Source organism: Polypterus senegalus, chromosome 7 (genome assembly GCF_016835505.1).
Source record: "Polypterus senegalus isolate Bchr_013 chromosome 7, ASM1683550v1, whole genome shotgun sequence".
NCBI classification, from domain to species: Eukaryota; Metazoa; Chordata; class Cladistia; order Polypteriformes; family Polypteridae; genus Polypterus; species Polypterus senegalus.
Genome location: NC_053160.1, coordinates 13119607 through 13140938, shown reverse-complemented (window position 1 = coordinate 13140938; position 21332 = coordinate 13119607). Strand labels below are relative to the sequence as shown.

Here is a 21332-nt window from a genome sequence, read left to right as displayed (position 1 = left end):
GTATCTATCTATCTATCTATCTATTATATAGTGCCTTTCGTATCTATCTATCTATCTATCTATCTATTATATAGTGCCTTTTGTATCTATCTATCTATTATATAGTGCCTTTCGTATCTATCTATCTATCTATCTATTTATCTATCTATATATTATATATGCCTCGTATCTATCTATCTATCTATCTATCTATCTATCTATCTATCTATCTATCTATCTATCTATCTGTTATATAGTGCCTTTCGTATCTATCTATCTATTTATCTATCTATCTATCTATCTATCTATCTATCTATCTATCTATCTATCTATCTATCTATCTATCTATCTATCTATCTATCTATCTCCTCTTTTAGGTGGAGTGGCTTGCTCCCTTGCCTAACTGTCAGATGCAGTTCAATTTCCTTTTTTAAAATTTTTTTAGCGCTCTTCACAGAGTTCTGTTTCAGATTACTGTAATGAGTTCACAGGTAAATGCAACTACAAACTTTACTAATTACATAATACATTCACATAAGGACAGATTTGTTTAAATTTGCAGGTTAACGTACAGTTAATTCGGAAATAATTTAGACCCCTTCATTTTTTTTACACTTTATATGTGTTGTAGATTTCATTTTAAATGGACAACTTTGTCATTTGTGCCACCAATCTGTACTCAGTAACCCATAATGATAAAGTAAACAAACTGTTTTCATAGAGGTTTGCAAATTTATTTAAAATCACAAACTGAAATCCCACTTTCATGTAAGTTGTGAAGGATGGCTGGGACCCTTGCCTGGCTGGGACACTCCTGTATCAGAAGGACAGGAGAGGAGACTGTTCTGGGTATTGCCTTCCCCGGGACACTAGAGGGCATCCATCCTGGCTCACTGTGCGGTCACGGGTTTGGAGCTTGGAAGTTCCAGCCTGCTGGAGCCCGTGGTCCCCACCAGAGGGCGCTTGGACTGTATTGGAGCCTTGTGTTGCAGCACTTCTACCACACCAGGAAGTGCTGCCAGATGCCGGTCAACAAACACCTGGAGCCCTTCTGGGTACCTTATAAAAGGAGTCAACAGCCACTACTCTGGAGACCAAAGTTGGATGGAAGAGGACGAAGCTTGCAGGAGGAGGAGTGGCAGCGTGTAAAGGCAAAGGAAGAAAAGAACCTGGGGTTCGTAATTGAAGAGCTGGGCTCTAAGGATAGGAAGCAGGGGGAAGCTGTTCTTACACCAAAAGCATTAAGGTGTGTTGCACCTGCACTTGTGTCCGTGGCTGTCTGTGTTGGGTAGGGGGGCTCGTACACCCCCTGCTCATCCACAAAGTATTCAGACCCTTAATTCATTACTTTGTCAAAGCCCCATTGGCAGCAATTACAGCTTTAAGTCTTGTTAGGAAAGTCTCCACAAGCCTTGTACAGCTGGATTTGATCCGTTCATCTCATAGTTCGTGGCAGGTGCCCCATTGAAATGGATGGGAAACGCCTTTTAACTGCCATCTTCAAGTCTCTCCAAAGATATTCTATGAGCTTAAAGTAGAGACTTTGGCTGGGGCATTCAGAGAATTGTCCCCGAGCCATTCCAGTATTATCTTGGCTGTATATTTTTGATGATTGTCATGCTGAAAAGTGATCTGCCGCCCTGCCGCCTGTGGCCACATGCGCTTGAGCAGATTTTCTTTGATGACTTCTCTGTATTTGGTTGCATTCATCCTTCCCTTAATTGTGATCAGTCTCCCTGTCTATGCGCTGCAACCCCCCCATAGCATGATGCTGCCACCACCATGCTTCACTGTAAGGATGGTATTAGGCAGGTGACGAGCAGTGCATGGTCTTCGCCAGACATCGTCATTAGAGCTCTACCCAAAGAGTTCATTTTTGTCTCATTAGACAAGAGTCCTTTAATATGCCATCTAGCAAACCTCAAAAAGGTGGTCATGTGGCTTTTACTAAAAAATAAGTTCTGTCTATCCACTCTATTATAAATGCCTAATTGACAAAGTGCTTTTGTGATGTTGTTCTTCTTAGAGATTCTCCCATCTCAGCAGAGGACTTCTGAAGTTCTGTTAGACTAACAGAATTTCTTGCCCAGTTAATCAATTTTGTGGTTCAAAAATTCTTCCATTTTACAATTATTGATGCCACTCTTTTCTTGGGAACACTCAAAACTTTAGAAACGGTTTTACCCCCTTGCCCTGATCTATGACTCACCACAGTTTGAGATCTTTGGTCTTCATGGCTTGGGTTTTGTCCTGGCATGCTGTTAAAATTGTGGGATCGTCTATACACAGATACACATGTGCCTTTCTACACGATGTCCAATCAATTTAATTTGCCGCAGGTGGACTACAATCAAGTTTTAGACACATTTTAGGAGAATTAATGCCAAACAGGATACACCTGAGCGCATTTTGGAGTGCTATAGTAAAACGTCTGAATACTTCTATCAATGAGAGATTTCAGTTGTTTCATTTATCTCTCTATTATACAGAGTGTCCATAAAGTCCATGTGCAATTTAAAATAGTTGTAACTTTGTAAGTACAGTGGTGTGAAAAACTATTTGCCCCCTTCCTGATTTCTTATTCTTTTGCATGTTTGTCACACAAAATGTTTCTGATCATCAAACACATTTAACCATTAGTCAAATATAACACAAGTAAACACAAAATGCAATTTTTAAATGATGGTTTTTATTATTTAGGGAGAAAAAAAACCCCAAACCTACATGGCCCTGTGTGAAAAAGTAATTGCCCCCTAAACCTAATAACTGGTTGGGCCACCCTTAGCAGCAATAACTGCAATCAAGCGTTTGCGATAACTTGCAATGAGTCTTTTACTGAGCTCTGGAGGAATTTTGGCCCACTCATCTTTGCAGGATTGTTGTAATTCAGCTTTATTTGAGGGTTTTCTAGCATGAACCGCCTTTTTAAGGTCATGCCATAGCATCTCAATTGGATTCAGGTCAGGACTTTGACTAGGCCACTCCAAAGTCTTCTTTTTGTTTTTCTTCAGCCATTCAGAGGTGGATTTGCTAGTGTGTTTTGGGTCATTGTCCTGTTGCAGCACCCAAGATCGCTTCAGCTTGAGTTGACGAACAGATGGCCGGACATTCTCCTTCAGGATTTTTTGGTAGACAGTAGAATTCATGGTTCCATCTATCACAGCAAGCCTTCCAGGTCCTGAAGCAGCAAAACAACCCCAGACCATCACACTACCACCACCATATTTTACTGTTGGTATGATGTTCTTTTTCTGAAATGCTGTGTTCCTTTTACGCCAGATGTAACGGGACATTTGCCTTCCAAAAGTTCAACTTTTGTCTCATCAGTCCACAAGGTATTTTCCCAAAAGTCTTGGCAATCATTGAGATGTTTCTTAGCAAAATTGAGACGAGCCCTAATGTTCTTTTTGCTTAACAGTGGTTTGCGTCTTGGAAATCTGCCATGCAGGCCGTTTTTGCCCAGTCTCTTTCTTATGGTGGAGTCGTGAACACTGACCTTAATTGAGGCAAGTGAGGCCTGCAGTTCTTTAGACGTTGTCCTGGGGTCTTTTGTGACCTCTCGGATGAGTCGTCTCTGCGCTCTTGGGGTAATTTTGGTCGGCCGGCCACTCCTGGGAAGGTTCACCACTGTTCCATGTTTTGCCATTTGTGGATAATGGCTCTCACTGTGGTTCACTGGAGTCCCAAAGCTTTAGAAATGGCTTTATAACCTTTACCAGACTGATAGATCTCAATTACTTCTGTTCTCATTTGTTCCTGAATTTCTTTGGATCTTGGCATGATGTCTATCTTTTGAGGTTCTTTTGGTCTACTTCTCTGTGTCAAGCAGCTCCTATTTAAGTGATTTCTTGATTGAAACAGGTGTGGCAGTAATCAGGCCTGGGGGTGGCTACGGAAATTGAACTCAGGTGTGATACACCACAGTTAGGTTATTTTTGAACAAGGGGGCAATTACTTTTTTCACACAGGGCCATGTAGGTTTGGATTTGTTTTCTCCCTAAATAATAAAAACCATCATTTAAAAACTGCATTTTGTGTTTACTTGTGTTATATTTGACTAATGGTTAAATGAGTTTGATGATCAGAAACATTTTATGTGACAAACATGCAAAAGAATAAGAAATCAGGAAGGGGGCAAATAGTTTTTCACACCACTGTATATGATATAGAAAGAATCTGTTAAAAGGATTAGAAAGAAGAAACACATTTTTTATTGTTCTTGTTAATTTTCAACATGTCCACCATCATTACTAATGCAAAGGGTAATACGATTCTGTAGTTCTTGGAAAAAATTTTAAAGCTGATTTTCAGTAATACAGTGGAACCTCGGGTCACAATGGTAATTCGTTCCAAAACTTTGGTCGTAACCCGAGTTGGTCGTGACCTGAAGTAATTTCTCCCATAGGATTATATGTAAATACAATGAATCCGTTCCAGACCGTACGAGCTGTATGTATGGTTTTTTTTTTTTTTTTAAAGATTTTTAAGCACCAAAATAGTTAATCGTACCATAGAATGCACAGTGTAATAGTGAACTAAATGTAAAAACATTGAATAACACTGAGAAAACCTTGAACAGAGAAAAGTAACATTGCAAGAGTTCACGCTGCAGCCTTTATGAACCACTCTCTGTAAACACTTTTTTTAATGAGTTTTAAGCACAGGGAAGAAAATGAATATTTGAAAAATCCGTAATTTATACAAAAAACTAACCATAAACAATCAAGAAAACTAACCTTGCATGAGTCGAGTTCTGGCATGAAGGAAGTGAGGAGGAACTGGGTGGAGAGGAGATTACAGTTCACTGCATGCTCCCATCTCGCTTCTGGGAACCCTTAAACCCGTCACTGTCGGTAATGTTACCGATGAGCACGACAGTGAGGCCCTACAATGGAGCAATCGGATGGTGCAACAAGTGCTAAGTGCTTTTATTAAAATCAACAAAACAACAATCAAAAACAAAGACCAAATTAAATAAAGTGCAGTGCTTCCAGAATCCTTCAATAAATAAATAATCCCATAAAAACAGAAGTGAAGTGAAGGTTAAATGCAATAGAAAAAGGTCTTCATTAAATACAACGAGATTAAAACAATGCTCGAAGCAGTCTCTTTAAAAACAAGCCCGATGCCTTCTTGGCCTTACTGCCTTCTTTAACAGCCTTCTCACGCTCGCCCTTTCGTGCTCTCTCTCTCTCTCTCTCTCTCGCCCCTCTTGTGCTCTCTCTCTCTCTCGCTCGCCCTCTTGTGCTCTCTCTCTCTCTCGCTCGCCCTCTCGTGCTCTCTCTCTCTCTCTCTCTCGCCCTCTCGTGCTCTCTCTCTTGCCCTCTCGTGTTCTCTCTCTCTCGCTCGCTCTCTCGTGCTTTCTCTCTTGCTCGCTCGCCCGCCTGCTGCACAGGGAATGCAGAGGGAGAGACTGAACACGTGCAGAAATCATTGGCACATACAAACCGGAAGGGAAACTGGCTTGTTCGTGACCCGAGTGTGTGGTCATGAACAGATGCAAAAGTATGGCACTTTTTGGTCGTAACCCGATTTGTACGTGGTCCAAGACGTTCGCGACCCACATCACATCAGTTATCCTAGCTTGCAAGTCTTCTAAAGATCGAAGTTTGGTTTAATAAACATTCGTTTTCACCTGTCCCCATAAAAAGAAATCCAAAGGAGTCAAATCTGGCGAACGTGGAGGCCAAGAAAATGGTCCACCTCTTCCAATCCACCCGTTAGGGAATTTCTCATGTAGAAACTGGCAAACATGCAAAACAAAGTGACAAGGAGCACCATGTTGTTGAAACACTGATTCTCTATAAGTCCTAATTGTTCAAGTTGACGAATAAAGTCATTTTTCAGCATTTCTAAACAGCTATCACCATTAACAACACTCCCTTCAAAAAACAATGGGCCTATGACTCCATTTTTTTCACAAACCACACCACACATTAACTTTGGGAGAATCTCTTTCATGTTCATCAGACTCATGTGGATTTTCAGTACCCCAAATATGGCAAAAAATAAAACTTCTAAAGACAAAAAAAAACTAGATACAGTAAGCTTTCTAATCCCTTATACGAATTCTTTCTTTCACATATACTTACAAAGTTACAACTATTTTAAATAGCACACAGACTTTATGGACACCCGGTATTAAAAACTATCTGCCCCCCGCATCTCCACCCATGTAGTAGTCTAACAGGACAAACTTTAAAAATCAATAAAAAAAAAAAAAAATTGTAATTTGTATTGAGAAGAATTTATATTGCTAGCTTTCTTATTGGAAGACCTCTTCATGTAGAAAATTTTTGGTTTTGCTATCAGGAGTAAGAATATAGCTGTGATCTCTTTGCCAAAAATGTAAAAAGTTGGGAAGGTATGTCTGGCCAAGCAGAGAAGGTAGGTACACTCCTACGTCAAACGCTGGCACTGTATCTGACCATGTTCAGCTCTGACGGGAGAGGGGAGAAGGGCATGTGGCCGTTATATCTCTGCCAATGAGCAGGCACCGTCTAAAACACACAAACCTCTGATATCTCTCTCAAAAACGTCAAATGTTACTACTCCTTAACAATCTTTAGATGATAATGTCTGCTGAACAAACAGGTATGGCTAGCTAAGCAGAGGCAAGGTACACTCCAACACATGGCGAGAGGTAGACCGACTCGAATGGAGGCTGGCGTGTGACTGAGGAGGGTCCAGCCCTCCTCCACTTGGCCTGCAGTGTCTCTCTCAGATTCGCGCAAATAAATCGGTACCGCAAGCAAACTATGATACTTAGCACAGTGAGAGAATTCGCAAAATCAAACGGAACGTTCAAGCAAATTATAGATAAAAACCGATCTAAATCTGTTAAGTAGATCTCTCGTGAAAAGCAGACAGACAGACGGACAGACTTTAGATTTTATATATGTACTAGCTGTCTCCCGCGGCTATGTAGTAGTGAAACAGGACAGTGAAGAGGGCCCTGCTCACTCCCTACTCCTGACGTCACACTTCCCCCCTCCTGTCGGCCCGCAGCCTCTGTCTCGGATTAGCGCAAATATGTCATTCTTGCAAGCAAACTATGATTCTTAGCGCGATGAGAGAAGTTGCGAAATCAACTGGAATGTTAAAGCATATAATAGAAAAGAACAGATCTAAATCCGTTAAGTACTCCTGTCATTTGATAGCTAAGTGAAGGTAAGGAATGTCTCTAAGGTGGCACGTGAGTGAGGAGGGCCCCGTTCCCCCTCAGCCCGCTGTGTGTCTCTTGGATTCGTGCAATTAAATCGGTAACACAACTGAACAATGATACTTAGCGTGGTGAGAGAAGTCACAAAAATCAACCGGAATGTTCAAGTAAATTCTAGAGAAAAAACCTGATCTAAATCCGTTAAGTAGTTCTCTCATGAAAAGCAGACAGGATTTTTTTATATATATAAGTTTTCCGTCATGTCCGCTTTATTCAGCCTTGACGACTCCCCTCCACACACCTTGTGCAATCGTTACTCCAACTGCGCACATCCTCTCACTGTACCACCCTTTGACACTCTCAGTACTTGCTAAATCGCCCTTCAGTGCAGTCAGTTATAATGGCAAGGCAGAAAAACAAATTATCTATTCGAGAACATTGAATTTTAGATCATATAATAAAAATCAAGAACAAAGAGTAGGGTGGGGATTGATTTGTTTCTAACCTTTTTTTCTCTTTTTGTAAAACTTAAGTTATGTGTATGGAATGTTATTTCATCCATCCATCCATTATCCAACCTGCTGCATCCTAACTACAGTGTCATGGGGGTCGGCTGGAGCCAATCCCAGCCAACACAGGGCGCAAGGCAGGAAACAAACCCCGGGCAGGGCACCAGCCCACTGCAGGACACACACACACCAAACACAATTTAGCATCGCCAATGCACCTGCATGTCTTTGGACTGTGGGAGGAAACCAGAGCACCCAGAGGAAACCCACGCAGACGCGGGGAGAACACACAAGCTCCACGCAGGGAGGACCCGGGAAGTGAACTTGGGTCTCCTAGCAGCGAAGCAGCAGCGCTACCACTGCGCCACTGTGTCGCCCCAGAATGTTATTTGATTTTAATAAATTCAATAAAATAAAAAAAAAATCGTCCAATAAACAAAAAAGAGAAAAAAATATCCTGAACAATATGTGAACAGAAATGCAAAAAAAGCAACGTTTATAGAATGTAAGTTAGGGGATAAAGTAATTTATAATATCTTTTTTAATGAACCGTTAATGTAATTCAATTTTTTATTTACTTTTTATTACATTTTACTTTACTTTTACTTTTTACTATGTTTTATTATTCATTGGTATTTAAATTAGACAATTGTAGTGAAATACTGAAGCAACTGATTTTCTATCTATAACAACTAAGGACAAAAAAATGGTCTTCTCCCACGCTCTGTATACTCTTCTATATAACGTTGCTTTCTGTAATGGAGAAGCTCCCCAACTCCCTTTGAGCGGCTCAGCTGTGAGATGCGCCCACTGCTGAAGTTTGGTGAGCAAAGCCACCCTAAGATCTATCTATCTATCTATCTATCTATCTATCTATCTATCTATCTATCTATCTATCTATCTATCTATCTATCTATCTATCTATCTATCTATCTATCTATCTATCTATCTAAATTAGCAAAACTTTCTGAAAACCTCTGTTTGTCATTATGGGCTATTGACTGTGAACTGATGGACGAAACTGGAAAATTCATCCATTTAAAATTCTACAACACAGTGAAGTGGAGCCTAACTGTCTTTCCATTAGTATAACTTTTCAGCTATGTCTGGTCGACAACAGAGAAACACAGTAAGCACTCCTTCTTCTCAAATGTCTGCCTGCCTGTCTGTCTCTAACTATCTCTCTTTCTAATAATCCTGTCCTCCAGTCCTTCCATCAGTAAGCCTTTTCTCGAGCTCTTCCTCCCACTCTAAAGTCAAAGAGCCCTCTGCAGTGAGGAAACTTTCAGCTTCTTTCCTGGATAACTTCTAGGTGCACACAGATGCAGGGTTTTGAATGATGGATGTGTGTGATATCATTTTATAGTTGCTAGGTTATAGACTGTTTGTTTTGAGTCTAATGTTATTTGCTGTCTGGAACGGCTCGATGGAGTTTATCCTCTTGTCCACCAAACTAGCAGCTCTGTCTAACATTACGTGAATATGCAATGTCTGTCAATAATGAGATGTTAGTACAGTCGACTGCTCATTTGGGGCAGGCGCCAGGGTGCATATTAAATAATTATGAAAAAAGGCTGTGCCTGACTATGTGAATGTTAAAACTGATAGGAGTAAATGTACTTTTGATCTTCAAGCTTAAAGATATAGTCTTTGGCACTTTATTTTGTTTATTTCTTTCTGGACCATTTTAAGCCATTATTTATATTCATTGCATGTTTGTAGAAAGTGAGCGGGACTGAATTATAAGAGAAAAAATATGGTAACACCTTAATACCACTACATTTTATCTGCTGTTTAGAGTTCTTATTTTAATTACTGTTAAGGACCTTTCTTTGGATAATTTGTGGTTTTAACTGGTGCCCATTCTGCTACAGTATGCAGAATCTTATAGAAACAAACAAATCAAACACGCCACAATAACAACAACGTCAAGAACAATGTATTTCTCGGATAAGCCCAAAATCACACAAGGAGTGCTGCAGTGGACTTTAATAGGCCGCGTGTTTTGTGTTTCTTTATCTGAGATGACTTTTCCACAAGCAGGCAAACAACTTGGCAGTACAGCAGTGGCAGCAAGTGCCACATGCAAGTACTGAGAAGAGAAAGAGAGTAGGTGGATGTTAGTAACAGATTATAATATATTACTTAAGTTTTAGTACTAATGACTAATTGACAGAGATGCAGTTAATCAGCAGCTCTAGTCAGGGTGTGCTAAACTAAAGTTGTGAGTCTTCGGCCTGATTTAAAAGGTGAGACTGAAGGGGCTTCTCTTATAGTAGCAGGCAGACCATTCCACATCTTTGGGGCCCTGTAACTAAAAGTTTGACCTCCCACTGCTATTTTATTCTTCTTCATCATCTTTTTTCAGCTGCTCCCGTTAGGGGTTGCCACAGCAGATCACTTTTTTCCATATCTTCCTGTCCTCATCATCTTGCTCTGTCACACTCATCTCCTGCATGTCCTCTCTCACCACATTCATAAACCTCCACTTAGTCCTTCCTCTTCTCCTCTTACCTGGCAGCTCTATCCTTAGCACCCTTCTTCCAATATCCCCAGCATCTCTCCTCTGCACATCTTTAACTTTTCCACCTTCAGCTCTGTCTCTTGTTTTCAGGTCAGTGCCACAGTCTCCAGCTGGTCTCACTACCATCTTGTAGATCTTCCCTTTCACTCTTTCTGATACCCGTCTGTCATAAATCACTCCTGACACTCTTCTCCACCTATTCCACCCTGCCTGCACTCTCTTCTTCACCTCTCTTCCATACTCCCCGTTACTCTGTACTGTTGACCCCAAGTATTTAAAGTTATCCACCTTCGCCAACTCTACTCCCTGAATCCTCACTACTCCACTGACCTTCCTCTCATTTACACACATGTATTCTGTCTTGTTCCTTCTAACCTTTATTCCTCTCCTCTGTAGAGCATATCTCCACCTCTCCCGGGTCTCCTCAACCTGATCCCTACTCTCGCTACAGATCACAATGTCATCAGCAAACATCATAGTCCCACTGCTATTTTATTAATCCTTGGAGTTATAAGCAGACCAGCATCATCAGATCTTAACGATACCAGTCCTAAAAAAAACATCCTCCATGACAGGACTGAAAGATTTACAGGCCTGTTGCTTTGACAATTGTGGTCATGAAAATCTTTGAAAAGCTTGTGTTAGTTTACCCGAAGGACATTAAAGTTCCTCTGTCGGACTCCAGTTTCACTTTGCCTACTGAGCAAACTTGTCAAAAGATGATTTAGAACTAGAGATCCAGTTTGTAGGTTATCTCTGATGATGACAGTTTCTAGTTTTAGTGTAGGATGGAGTCAAAGGCTTTTTGAAAGTCTAAGTGAATTGTGGCTTATGCTTTGTTTTATCAAATATTCTTCAAAAAAATCTAAAAAATTGGTTTAGATTACTCTCATAAACCCATGCTGGCTGCTGTTTAGTGTATTATTTTTATTTAGATAATTTTCTAATTTATTTCTTATAGTTTCCGTAACTTTTCATAGTAAAGAAATAAGACTCATATCCATTTTGTCTCTCTTCTTGAATATTGCAGTCAGGTTTGCAACTTTCCAGTCTTCAGGTATTTCTCCCATCTGAAGTGAGTGCTGAAATACGCCAGATAACAGTTTATAGAAGACATCTTTCATATTTTTCAATGCAGTTAGTGGTTTTATTAGTCTTGAGTGTATTGAAAGCTTGAAACACCTCTGACTGTTTCAATCTGGAGCTGAACACACTCAAATCTGTGGAGATGACAGTGGACTTCAGGAGGGTCCCCTCTATATAATCTCCTTATACCGTACTTAGTAATAATGTGTCAGTTGTGGGACCCATAATCTCACGAGGCTTGAAATAAAATATCAATATAGAGTGTGTTCTCAAAAAGCCACAGCAGCAGATGTGCTTCCTATGACAGCTGAGGGAGTTCAGTCTACCACAGGAGCTGCAGGTTCTGTTCTACAACTCAGTTATTTTGTCTGTTCTCAGCACTTCCATGACATCACAGTGTGGTTTGGTTATGCGACTAAATATGACAAAAAACAGGCAAGAACAAATAGTCAGGTCATGTGAAAAGATTATTAACAATAGTCTTTCCACTTTATAGAACCTGTCCTATTCCATAGTCATGAAATGCTCAGCAAAAATTCATAACTGGCCCCTCTCATGCAGCCCACAATTTCTTTGAATTTCTCCATTCTGCCAAGCGTTACAGATTAAACTATGCCAGAATGAACAGATGTAAGAATAGTTTCTTTCCACAGTCCAACGTGGTCATAAATGGTTAATTCAGCTGCCGCAGAGCTGCCCAAGTCTGTATGCTATCCAAATAAATAAATAGATAGACATATATATATATATATATATATATATATATATATATATATATATATATATATATATATATATATAAATATATATATATATATATACTGTGTGACCAGTAGGTTGGCGTTGCAGCACTGTATGCTGTCCAAGTTTCTTTGTAACAACTAATTTTATTACCTACAAAGTAACCAACTTATTGATTACATTCTTGTGCATATTGTTTATTTATGTCAAATAAAAAGAAGATCCCTGAAGGACTCGTCTTTTAACATCACCTAAATCTGAAAAGGTTTCTCTCACCGTTACCCTTTGTTTGAGCCAATTTTGGATCCACCTACAGACAGTGCCTTGAATTCCCACTTCTTAAGTTTGATCCCTAACCTTTCACGTAGTAACTTACCAACAACGTTCTGAAAAATAAAGATAAATAATTTCATATGCACCACTCTTACTGCATGTTAAAATAGGTCCCAACTGCTCCAGTAGGAGTCCTGGTGTCTCATAAGCACATACAGTGCATCCAGAAAGTATTCACAGCGCATCACTTTTTCCACATTTTGTTATGTCACTGCCTTATTCCAAAATGGATTAAATTCATTTTTTTCCTCAGAATTCTACACACAACATCCCATAATAACAACGTGAAAAAAGTTTACTTGAGTTTTTGTAAATTTATTAAAAATAAAAAAACTGAGAGTTGTCCTGAAGCCACTCCTTTGATATCTTGGCTGTGTGCTTAGGGTCGTTGTCCTGCTGAAAGATGAACCGTCGCCCCAGTCTGAGGTCAAGAGCGCTCTGGAGCAGGTTTTCATCCAAGATGTCTCTGTACATTGCTGCAGTCATCTTTCCCTTTATCCTGACTAGTCTCCCGGTTCCTGCCGCTGAAAAACATCCCCACAGCATGATGCTGCCACCACCATGCTTCACTGTAGGGATGGCATTGGCCTGGTGATGAGCGGTGCCTGGTTTCCTCCAAATGTGACGCCTGGCATTCAAACCAAAGAGTTCAATCTTTGTCTCATCAGCCCAGAGAATTTTGTTTCTCATGGTCTGAGAGTCCTTCAGGTGCCTTTTGGCAAACCAGGCGGGCTGCCATGTGCTTTTTACTAAGGAGTGGCTTCCGTCTGGCCACTCTACCATACAGGCCTGATTGGTGGATTGCTGCAGAGATAGTTGTCCTTCTGGAAGGTTCTTCTTTCTACACAGAGGACCTCTGGAGCTCTGACAGAGTGACCATCAGGTTCTTGGTCACCTTCCTGACTAAGGCCCTTCTCCCCTGATCGCTCAGTTTAGATGGCCGGCCAGCTCTAGGAAGAGTCCTGGTGGTTTCAAACTACTTCCACTTACGGATGATGGAGGCCACTGTGCTCATTGGGACCTTCAAAGCAGCAGAAATTTTTCTGTAACCTTCCCCAGATCTGTGCCTTGAGACAATGCTGTCTCGGACGTCTACAAACAATTCCTTTGACTTCATGCTTGGTTTGTGCTCTGAAGTGAACTGTCAACTGTGGGACCTTCTATAGACAGGTGTGGGCCTTTCCAAATCAGGTCCAATCAACTGAATTTACCACAGGTGGACTCCAATGAAGCTGCAGAAACATCTCAAGGATGATCAGGGAAAAACAGGATGCACCTGAGTTCAATTTTGAGCTTCATGGTAAAGGCTGTGAATACTTATGTACATGTGCTTTCTCAGTTTTTTTATTTTTAATAAATTTGCAAAAACCACAAGTAAACTTTTTTCACGTTGTCATTATGGGGTGTTGTGTGTAGAATTCTAAGGAAAAAAATGAATTTAATCCATTTTGGAATAAGGCTGTAACATAACAAAATGTGGCAAACGTGATGCGCTGTGAATACTTTCTGGATGCACTGTAGCCCTCTGTTCTACATCAAGATTTGAGCCTGACGTTAAGCCTTCTGATCTCCTCAGGCTTACCTGAAGTGACGTGTGGCACAGGCAGAACTTCAGAGAAGTTCCACTGCTGAGTATTTCATATAACCCTAGTGATGAATTACCCGGCCGGAATGCCATCTGGGTGGTAGGACCGAGGAAGAGAGCACGTTTGAGATATTATCTTCCCTGGGACACTAGAAGGTAGCTCTCCTGGATTGCTACAGCACTACGGAGGGAACACCGGGAGTTGCAGTTCAGAGCTGCCCTGCTGGGTTCCGTGGGTGCCGCCAGGGCATACTGCAGGTATGGCTGAGTCCTATTTGGTATCGCACCCGGAAGTGCTGTCGGAAGAAAGTCAAGGAACAGCTGTAGCACTTCCGGGTGCTATATAAAAGGAGCCGCCTCACTCCAGTCGAGGAGCCAGAGTCGGGAGGTGTAGGACAAAGCTTGCGAAGAGAGAGGAAGAAAGAAGGACTGTGTTGTATTGTGCTGTGTTTGTGCTTATGAACTGTGCTGTATCGGTGGGAAATGGGGGAAAGCGTCTCACCCCCCCACCCCGTAAATTATCGTGTGTTGTGTGGCAAGACTGGACTCTGCATCTGCCTGTGCCGGGGTTTGTGAAGCTGTATGCGGCAAGTCATCATCCTAGGCAAACAAGACCAAATCACAACTTCAAAGCAAAGTCAAAAAACAGAGCATTGGTTCAAATATCCAAAAAATCATGAAAAGTATAAGAGCTCACCACTCCACTCCATCTTGTATTCGAGCAGCGGGAAATCTTCAACTTCATAAGGCTGACAGCAGTCGGTGGCAGTGGTGGGCAACAACAACATTTATTTCTATAGCACGTTTTCATACAAATGATGTCACTCAAAGTGCTTTACTGGATGAAGAAAGAAAAAGAAAAAATATGAAAATTAGACAATACTAAGTAACAAAGAATAAAGTAAGGTCTACAAGACAAAACAAAATCTGCAGGGGTTACAAGGCAATGAGACCACCCAGTCCCCACTGGACATTCTGCCTAACATAAATGATCTCAACGAGTGAAAGGGAAGGTCTACAGGACCAGTAGTGAGACCAGCTGTGTTATATGGGCTGGAGACGGGGGCACTGACCAGAAAGCAGGAGACAGAGCTGCAGGTGACAGAGTTAAAGATGCTAAGATTGGCACTGAGTGTGACGAGGATGGACAGGATTAGAAATGAGGACATTAGAGGGTCAGCTCAGGTTGGATGGTTGGGAGACAAAGTCAGAGAGGTGAGATTGTGTTGGTTTGGACATGCACAGAGGAGATATGTTGAGTATACTGGGAGAAGGGTGCTAAGGATAGAGCTGCCAGGGAAGAGGACAAGAGGAAGGCCTAAGAGAAGGTGTATGGATGTGGTGAGAGAGGACATGAAGGTGATGGGTGTCACAGAGCAAGATGACGAGCACAGGAAGAGATAGAACAAAATGATCTGCTGTGGCAACCCCAAATTGGAGCAGCTGAAAGAAGAAGATGGCCAGGTGGTCTTGCCTCTTGAGGGACCACCCACAAAACATAAGGCACATAGCAACGGCATTGGTACAAAGAGACAAAACCAAATACAAAGACATGTGCAAGTAAACTTTAACTAAAATCAATACAAACTAATCAAAAATGAAGAAAGAAGACATAATACAAGGATATGAACTCCAGCTCGGAGAGAGACCCTGGCTGAAATATAACAAGTTCCTTCCTATAGCAACATCGTCCATCTTGTTTCTTCCCCATCAGCATGAGCAGGATTAAGCAAGTGTAAAGAAGATGTGAAGGCCTACTTGTTTAAAGATTGTATTTTTCGGTGTGTTTGCTTCAACTGGATATTTATTTTCCCCACATGAAATGATTAATGTACGTGTCAGTGAATAACCCAGATAAGTAGATTTTCTGAATATAGCACTAACTCGTTTAAATACCGCAGATACCAAAATAAATGATGATCACTACAGAAAATAATTTTAATTAAAGTTTTAATCTGGTCAGGTGTAATTAAATTAATGCATGCAAAACATTGTAAGCAATGCACATGTAAATAAGGATTTGAATAAATTGACTTTGTCATAGCATAAAACATTAAGTTATTTGAGGAAATAAGTCAGAACCCAGTGCATTTGAAGAATCTGGGCAAACAGGATTATTTCACCAAGTGTAAATGTGGCTTAAGGAAAGAGCATTATGAGTACCTCATAGTAAATCATACAAAATGCAATTTGAATCGTTCTACATTGAAAATTAATGTATCCTTAGACTGAAGATCATCCTGCACTAAATCAGAAGATCATTAAAAATTACTCATAAGGTTTAAACTGAAATTTTTTTTAGCATTTCCCGTTTGGAGGGCATATATAATGCATATTATACTGCCTTTGTGAGTTTGCATTTGTACATTTGGTTGTAAAAATGTCTCTTAAGAGTCATTTTCAAAATATGTCTCAAATAATTGTCCAGGTAAACATAAATAAACACTCAATCTGACTCTGGTGTCGCATTACAGGATGCGATGTGACTTCTAGCTAAACAGCATGTCAAATTTAACAGCAGTTGCCTCCAAGGGTTGTCAAATTGTACCACAAGGAATGGCAGGGGGTGACAAATTACTCGATTCCCATTTCATCGCAGTTCCAAATCTTTTATCGTGCCATTAAAGTAACGTGAGGTCGCCTTGTTTCAGTAGCCAGCCAACATGAAGCACCCACCGGAATAAGAGGAGCAGTACATCAAAAGAAACAAACAAGGGATATTACTCAGACAGTTCTGCTGGCTCAGAAGGGCAAAAGCTTCTCCTCCATTTTCAGTCTGAAATATTTTCTTTCCTTCTCTCCTTGCTGTCGCCATTGCAGCTCATTGTTGGAGGACATTTCATGCATTGTACATCGAGCTGAGCATTCTGGTAGGCTCTTGCAACCCACTCTTTATGAACTGCTATGAAAAAATACAGTCTGATTTTGCTATAGATAAAGAGATATGAAAGACACTATATGCTAGATAGATAGATAGATAGATAGATAGATAGATAGATAGATAGATAGATAGATAGATAGATAGATAGATAGATAGGGAAGAAAGGCACTATATGCTAGATAGATAGATAGATAGATAGATAGATAGATAGATAGATAGGGAAGAAAGGCACTATATGATAGATAGATAGATAGATAGATAGATAGGGAAGAAAGGCACTATATGCTAGATGGATAGATAGATAGATAGATAGATAGATAGATAGATAGATAGATAGATAGATAGATAGATAGATAGATAGATAGATAGATAGATAGGGAAGAAAGGCACCATGCAGCACTAAGTGAGCGTAAGAGCAGGAGTCATCCATTTTAACAAGCAGTGTATTGCACTGATACGGAATAGCCTGCCCATTTAATTATTTAGGAATGGATAGATAAATTAAGATTTTGTAATAATGTTTTTCATTTTTCTCATTGCGCTAAGAATCATAGTTAGATACAGTATATTCACGCTAAACTGAGACAGAGGCTGTGGGCTGATTGAGGGAGAAGAGTGACGTCAGGAGTAGAGAGCTGGGTGGGTCCCTCCTCACTGTCCTGGTTCACTAATACAAGTGGCGAAACCGCAAGGTATGGCTAGTAATTAATAACATTAATAATGGAAATAAAAGTTAATTTAAAACTAAAAAAAAAAGGGAGAGCTACTATAAGAGATTGGAATTATAGAGGCACTTGAGGCAGCCCCCCAATCCCACCTTCACAGCCACAACATTAGGAACTGTGAAGGGATTTTATGGGCCATATGCTGCTCATTTGGCAGGTTTCCCTCCGACTATGAAGAGCAGGCAACTGCCGCTTTATAATTTCTGCCTTTTATTTTTGTGCCCGCTGAGTCGTGACAGGTTGGCAGCGATGACAGACAAGAATCGACATTTCCAAAGGCTTAACTAATTATTTAAATGAAGCAGAGCCATGATGACGGACAAACGGGCTACACGACATGTAACTAACAGGCTGGAGCCACAGTCATAAACCTGACATTATTGAGAAGAAAGCCAAAAGAATCCACTGACACAGTAAAGCTCCGGGAAGGTAATGTCACATTCAATTGATTAAATTATTGCTCAGTTTTGATGGCCACTGTAGTCTTAAACACGCTCTGTAGTTTTTTTCTTTGTTTTTTTTACTCTTATGGGCTAAGCTTGATTTTATGATTTTCATGCTTGAGGGCGTCCGGTGAAATAGATGTTAATTACATCTGCCAAGTACAAATCGCTTTTTTAACTTTCATACTTCAGCAAAGCGAATAGCACCATTGTTATTTTATGACCAATAAGAAAAAGATAATGTCAACATTGTCAGCGTCGTATATTGGAACCAGAACGTTTTTTTAATAGCCATAAAGTATATTTAATATGAAAGCTGTAATTTCCAGTGTCACAAGCCATAACGGCCCCTGATACATAACTTAGGTGCTTTTCACGGTACCAGTGCTTGAAGATTCTGCTTCACATTTAATCCTGATGGAGTTTAATCGTCAAGGGACCACATCTCCTACCCTGCTTAGGGCTTTATATCCAAGACGCAATTAAAAGGATGCTGTCGACAGAGCCATTAGTAAGATAATTAACATAGCCGCTCTTGGAATGTTATTGCATGCACAGGACTACACAAGTTAATTAAGACATTATTAATGTTATACGTTCACTTTAAATGTCTAAAGCTTGAGTTTGAAAATGACATACCCCTTAATAGTAAGGCAGCAGCCATACCACATGCACTTCAGAAGAGGTCATCCATGCACTTGAATGGGAGACCATCTCGGAAAAAGCTTGGGATGCATCTGGAAGAGGTGTTGGTGTGGCCAGCAGGGGGCGCCAACCCTGTGGTCTGAATGTGGCTCTCAGTGTCTCAGTGCAGTGATGGGGACACTGGGCTGTAAAAATGTAGCCATCCTTCGGTTGAGACATAAAAGCAAAGTCCCGACTCTCTGTGGTCATTAAAGATCCCTGGGTGTCCTTCGTAAAAAGTAGGGTGTATGCCAATGTCCAGGCTAAACTGCCCACCATGGCCTAGTCATTGTGGCCCCCTAATTATCTCCCTGTGTCTAACTGTTTATCTTTTTCACCAAATCACCACCTAACAGCTCATGTGTGGTGGGTGAACCGGCATAAAAATGGCTGCCGTTGCAACATCCAGGTGGATGCTAAACATCAGTGGCTCCCCACTCACCCTAAAAGAGCTTTGAGTAGTGAGAAAAGCAATATATAAATGTAATAAACTATTATTATTAGATTTGGTTTTACAAGATTTCTGCGTTTTAAAGCATTATTTTACTACCCCAGTCAAGCCATTGCATGGGTGATTTTTTGCATATTTTCCTTCAATGTCTGCGTGATATTATTTATTAACCAGTAACGGCGTACTGCTTGATAACGTGCAATGAATACACTTGACTTGACCATTCCTAGTTTTCATCCTCTTTCTCTGTACCTTTAGCATTTGTTCACTCAGAGTTTGATGCGCTTGATGCTTCCTGAGCAGCTCTTCTTTTCTCCACCCTAGCGGCCCGTTTCTTCTCTTCTTTCGTCAGCATCTTTTTGTGATAAAACTGATTAAGTCAGTGTTTTTGTTGCAATTACTAAGTATGTTTTTTTCACTTAAGCTACCACTTAAGTCTTCAATGAATGATTTAAGATATGAAGAGATAGGGGAAGTGACAGCGAAGGTGGTAGGAATGAGAACGGCGCCCATACGAATGTGCCGCCATGCTGGCTGCTGCTGAGAGTTGATTCTACAATAAAATAAAATAAAAGTAAAAAGAGGAATAACATTGGAGGTGAATCATCACCCTGAAAGTGGATAGTAGACGTCACATAGTATATGTGTACCAAATTTCTGGTCAATAGGTCAAACAGTTTGTGAGCTACAGGTGACTTAAAATCCTGGACAAACAAACGGACAGTCACGGTAGCGTATTACATATAAAGACCAGTAATGGCGCACTGCACACACGATAACGTGCAGTGAATACACTTGACTTGAGCATTCCTAATTTTCCTACTCTTTCTCTGTGCATTTAGCATTTGTTTGCACAGAGTTGGATGCGCTTGCTGCTTCCTCAGCAACTCTTCTTTTCTCCACCCTAGTGGCCCGCTTCTTGTCTTCTTTCGTCGCCATCTTTTCATGTTAAAAATGATTAAGTCAGTGTTTATGTTGCAATTACTTACTACGTTTTTTTTTCATTTTTCACTTAAGCTGGCACTGAAGTCTTCAATCTGCCTCAAGAATGATTTAAGATATGAAGAGGTAGGGGAAGTGACGGCGAAGGTGGTAGGGATGAGAACGGCGCCCGTATGCATGCGCCACATGGCCGTCTTGCTGGCCGCTGGCGAGAGTTGATTCTACAATAAAATAAAATTAAAATTAAAAGAGGAATAACCTTGGAGGTGAACCATCACCCAGAAAGCAAACAGTAGACGTCACGTAGTATACAGTGGTGTGAAAAACTATTTGCCCCCTTCCTGATTTCTTATTCTTTTGCATGTTTGTCACACAAAATGTTTCTGATCATCAAACACATTTAACCATTAGTCAAATATAACACAAGTAAACACAAAATGCAGTTTTTAAATGATGGTTTTTATTATTTAGGGAGAAAAAAATCCAAACCTACATGGCCCTGTGTGAAAAAGTAATTGCCCCTTGTTCAAAAATAACCTAACTGTGGTGTATCACACCTGAGTTCAATTTCCGTAGCCACCCCCAGGCCTGATTACTGCCACACCTGTTTCAATCAAGAAATCACTTAAATAGGAGCTGCCTGACACAGAGAAGTAGACCAAAAGCACCTCAAAAGCTAGACATCATGCCAAGATCCAAAGAAATTCAGGAACAAATGAGAACAGAAGTAATTGAGATCTATCAGTCTGGTAAAGGTTATAAAGCCATTTCTAAAGCTTTGGGACTCCAGCGAACTACAGTGAGAGCCATTATCCACAAATGGCTAAAACATGGAACAGTGGTGAACCTTCCCAGGAGTGGCCGGCCGACCAAAATTACCCCAAGAGCGCAGAGGCGACTCATCCGAGAGGTCACAAAGACCCCAGGACAACGTCTAAAGAACTGCAGGCCTCACTTGCCTCAATTAAGGTCAGTGTTCACGACTCCACCATAAGAAAGAGACTGGGCAAAACGGCCTGCATGGCAGATTTCCAAGATGCAAACCAATGTTAAGCAAAAAGAACATTAGGGCTCGTCTCAATTTTGCTAAGAAACATCTCAATGATTGCCAAGACTTTTGGGAAAATACCTTGTGGACTGATGAGACAAAAGTTGAACTTTTGGAAGGCAAATGTCCCGTTACATCTGGCGTAAAAGGAACACAGCATTTCAGAAAAAGAACATCATACCAACAGTAAAATATGGTGGTGGTAGTGTGATGGTCTGGGGTTGTTTTGCTGCTTCAGG

General features: G+C 40.7%; 1 protein-coding gene across 2 annotated transcripts in view; it reads left to right on the top strand.

Annotated features, from left to right (window-relative positions):
- The window catches only part of chrnb5a (cholinergic receptor, nicotinic, beta 5a), a 181146-nt gene that overhangs the window by 134272 nt on the left and 25542 nt on the right, over positions 1-21332 (top strand). The window lies entirely within an intron of this gene.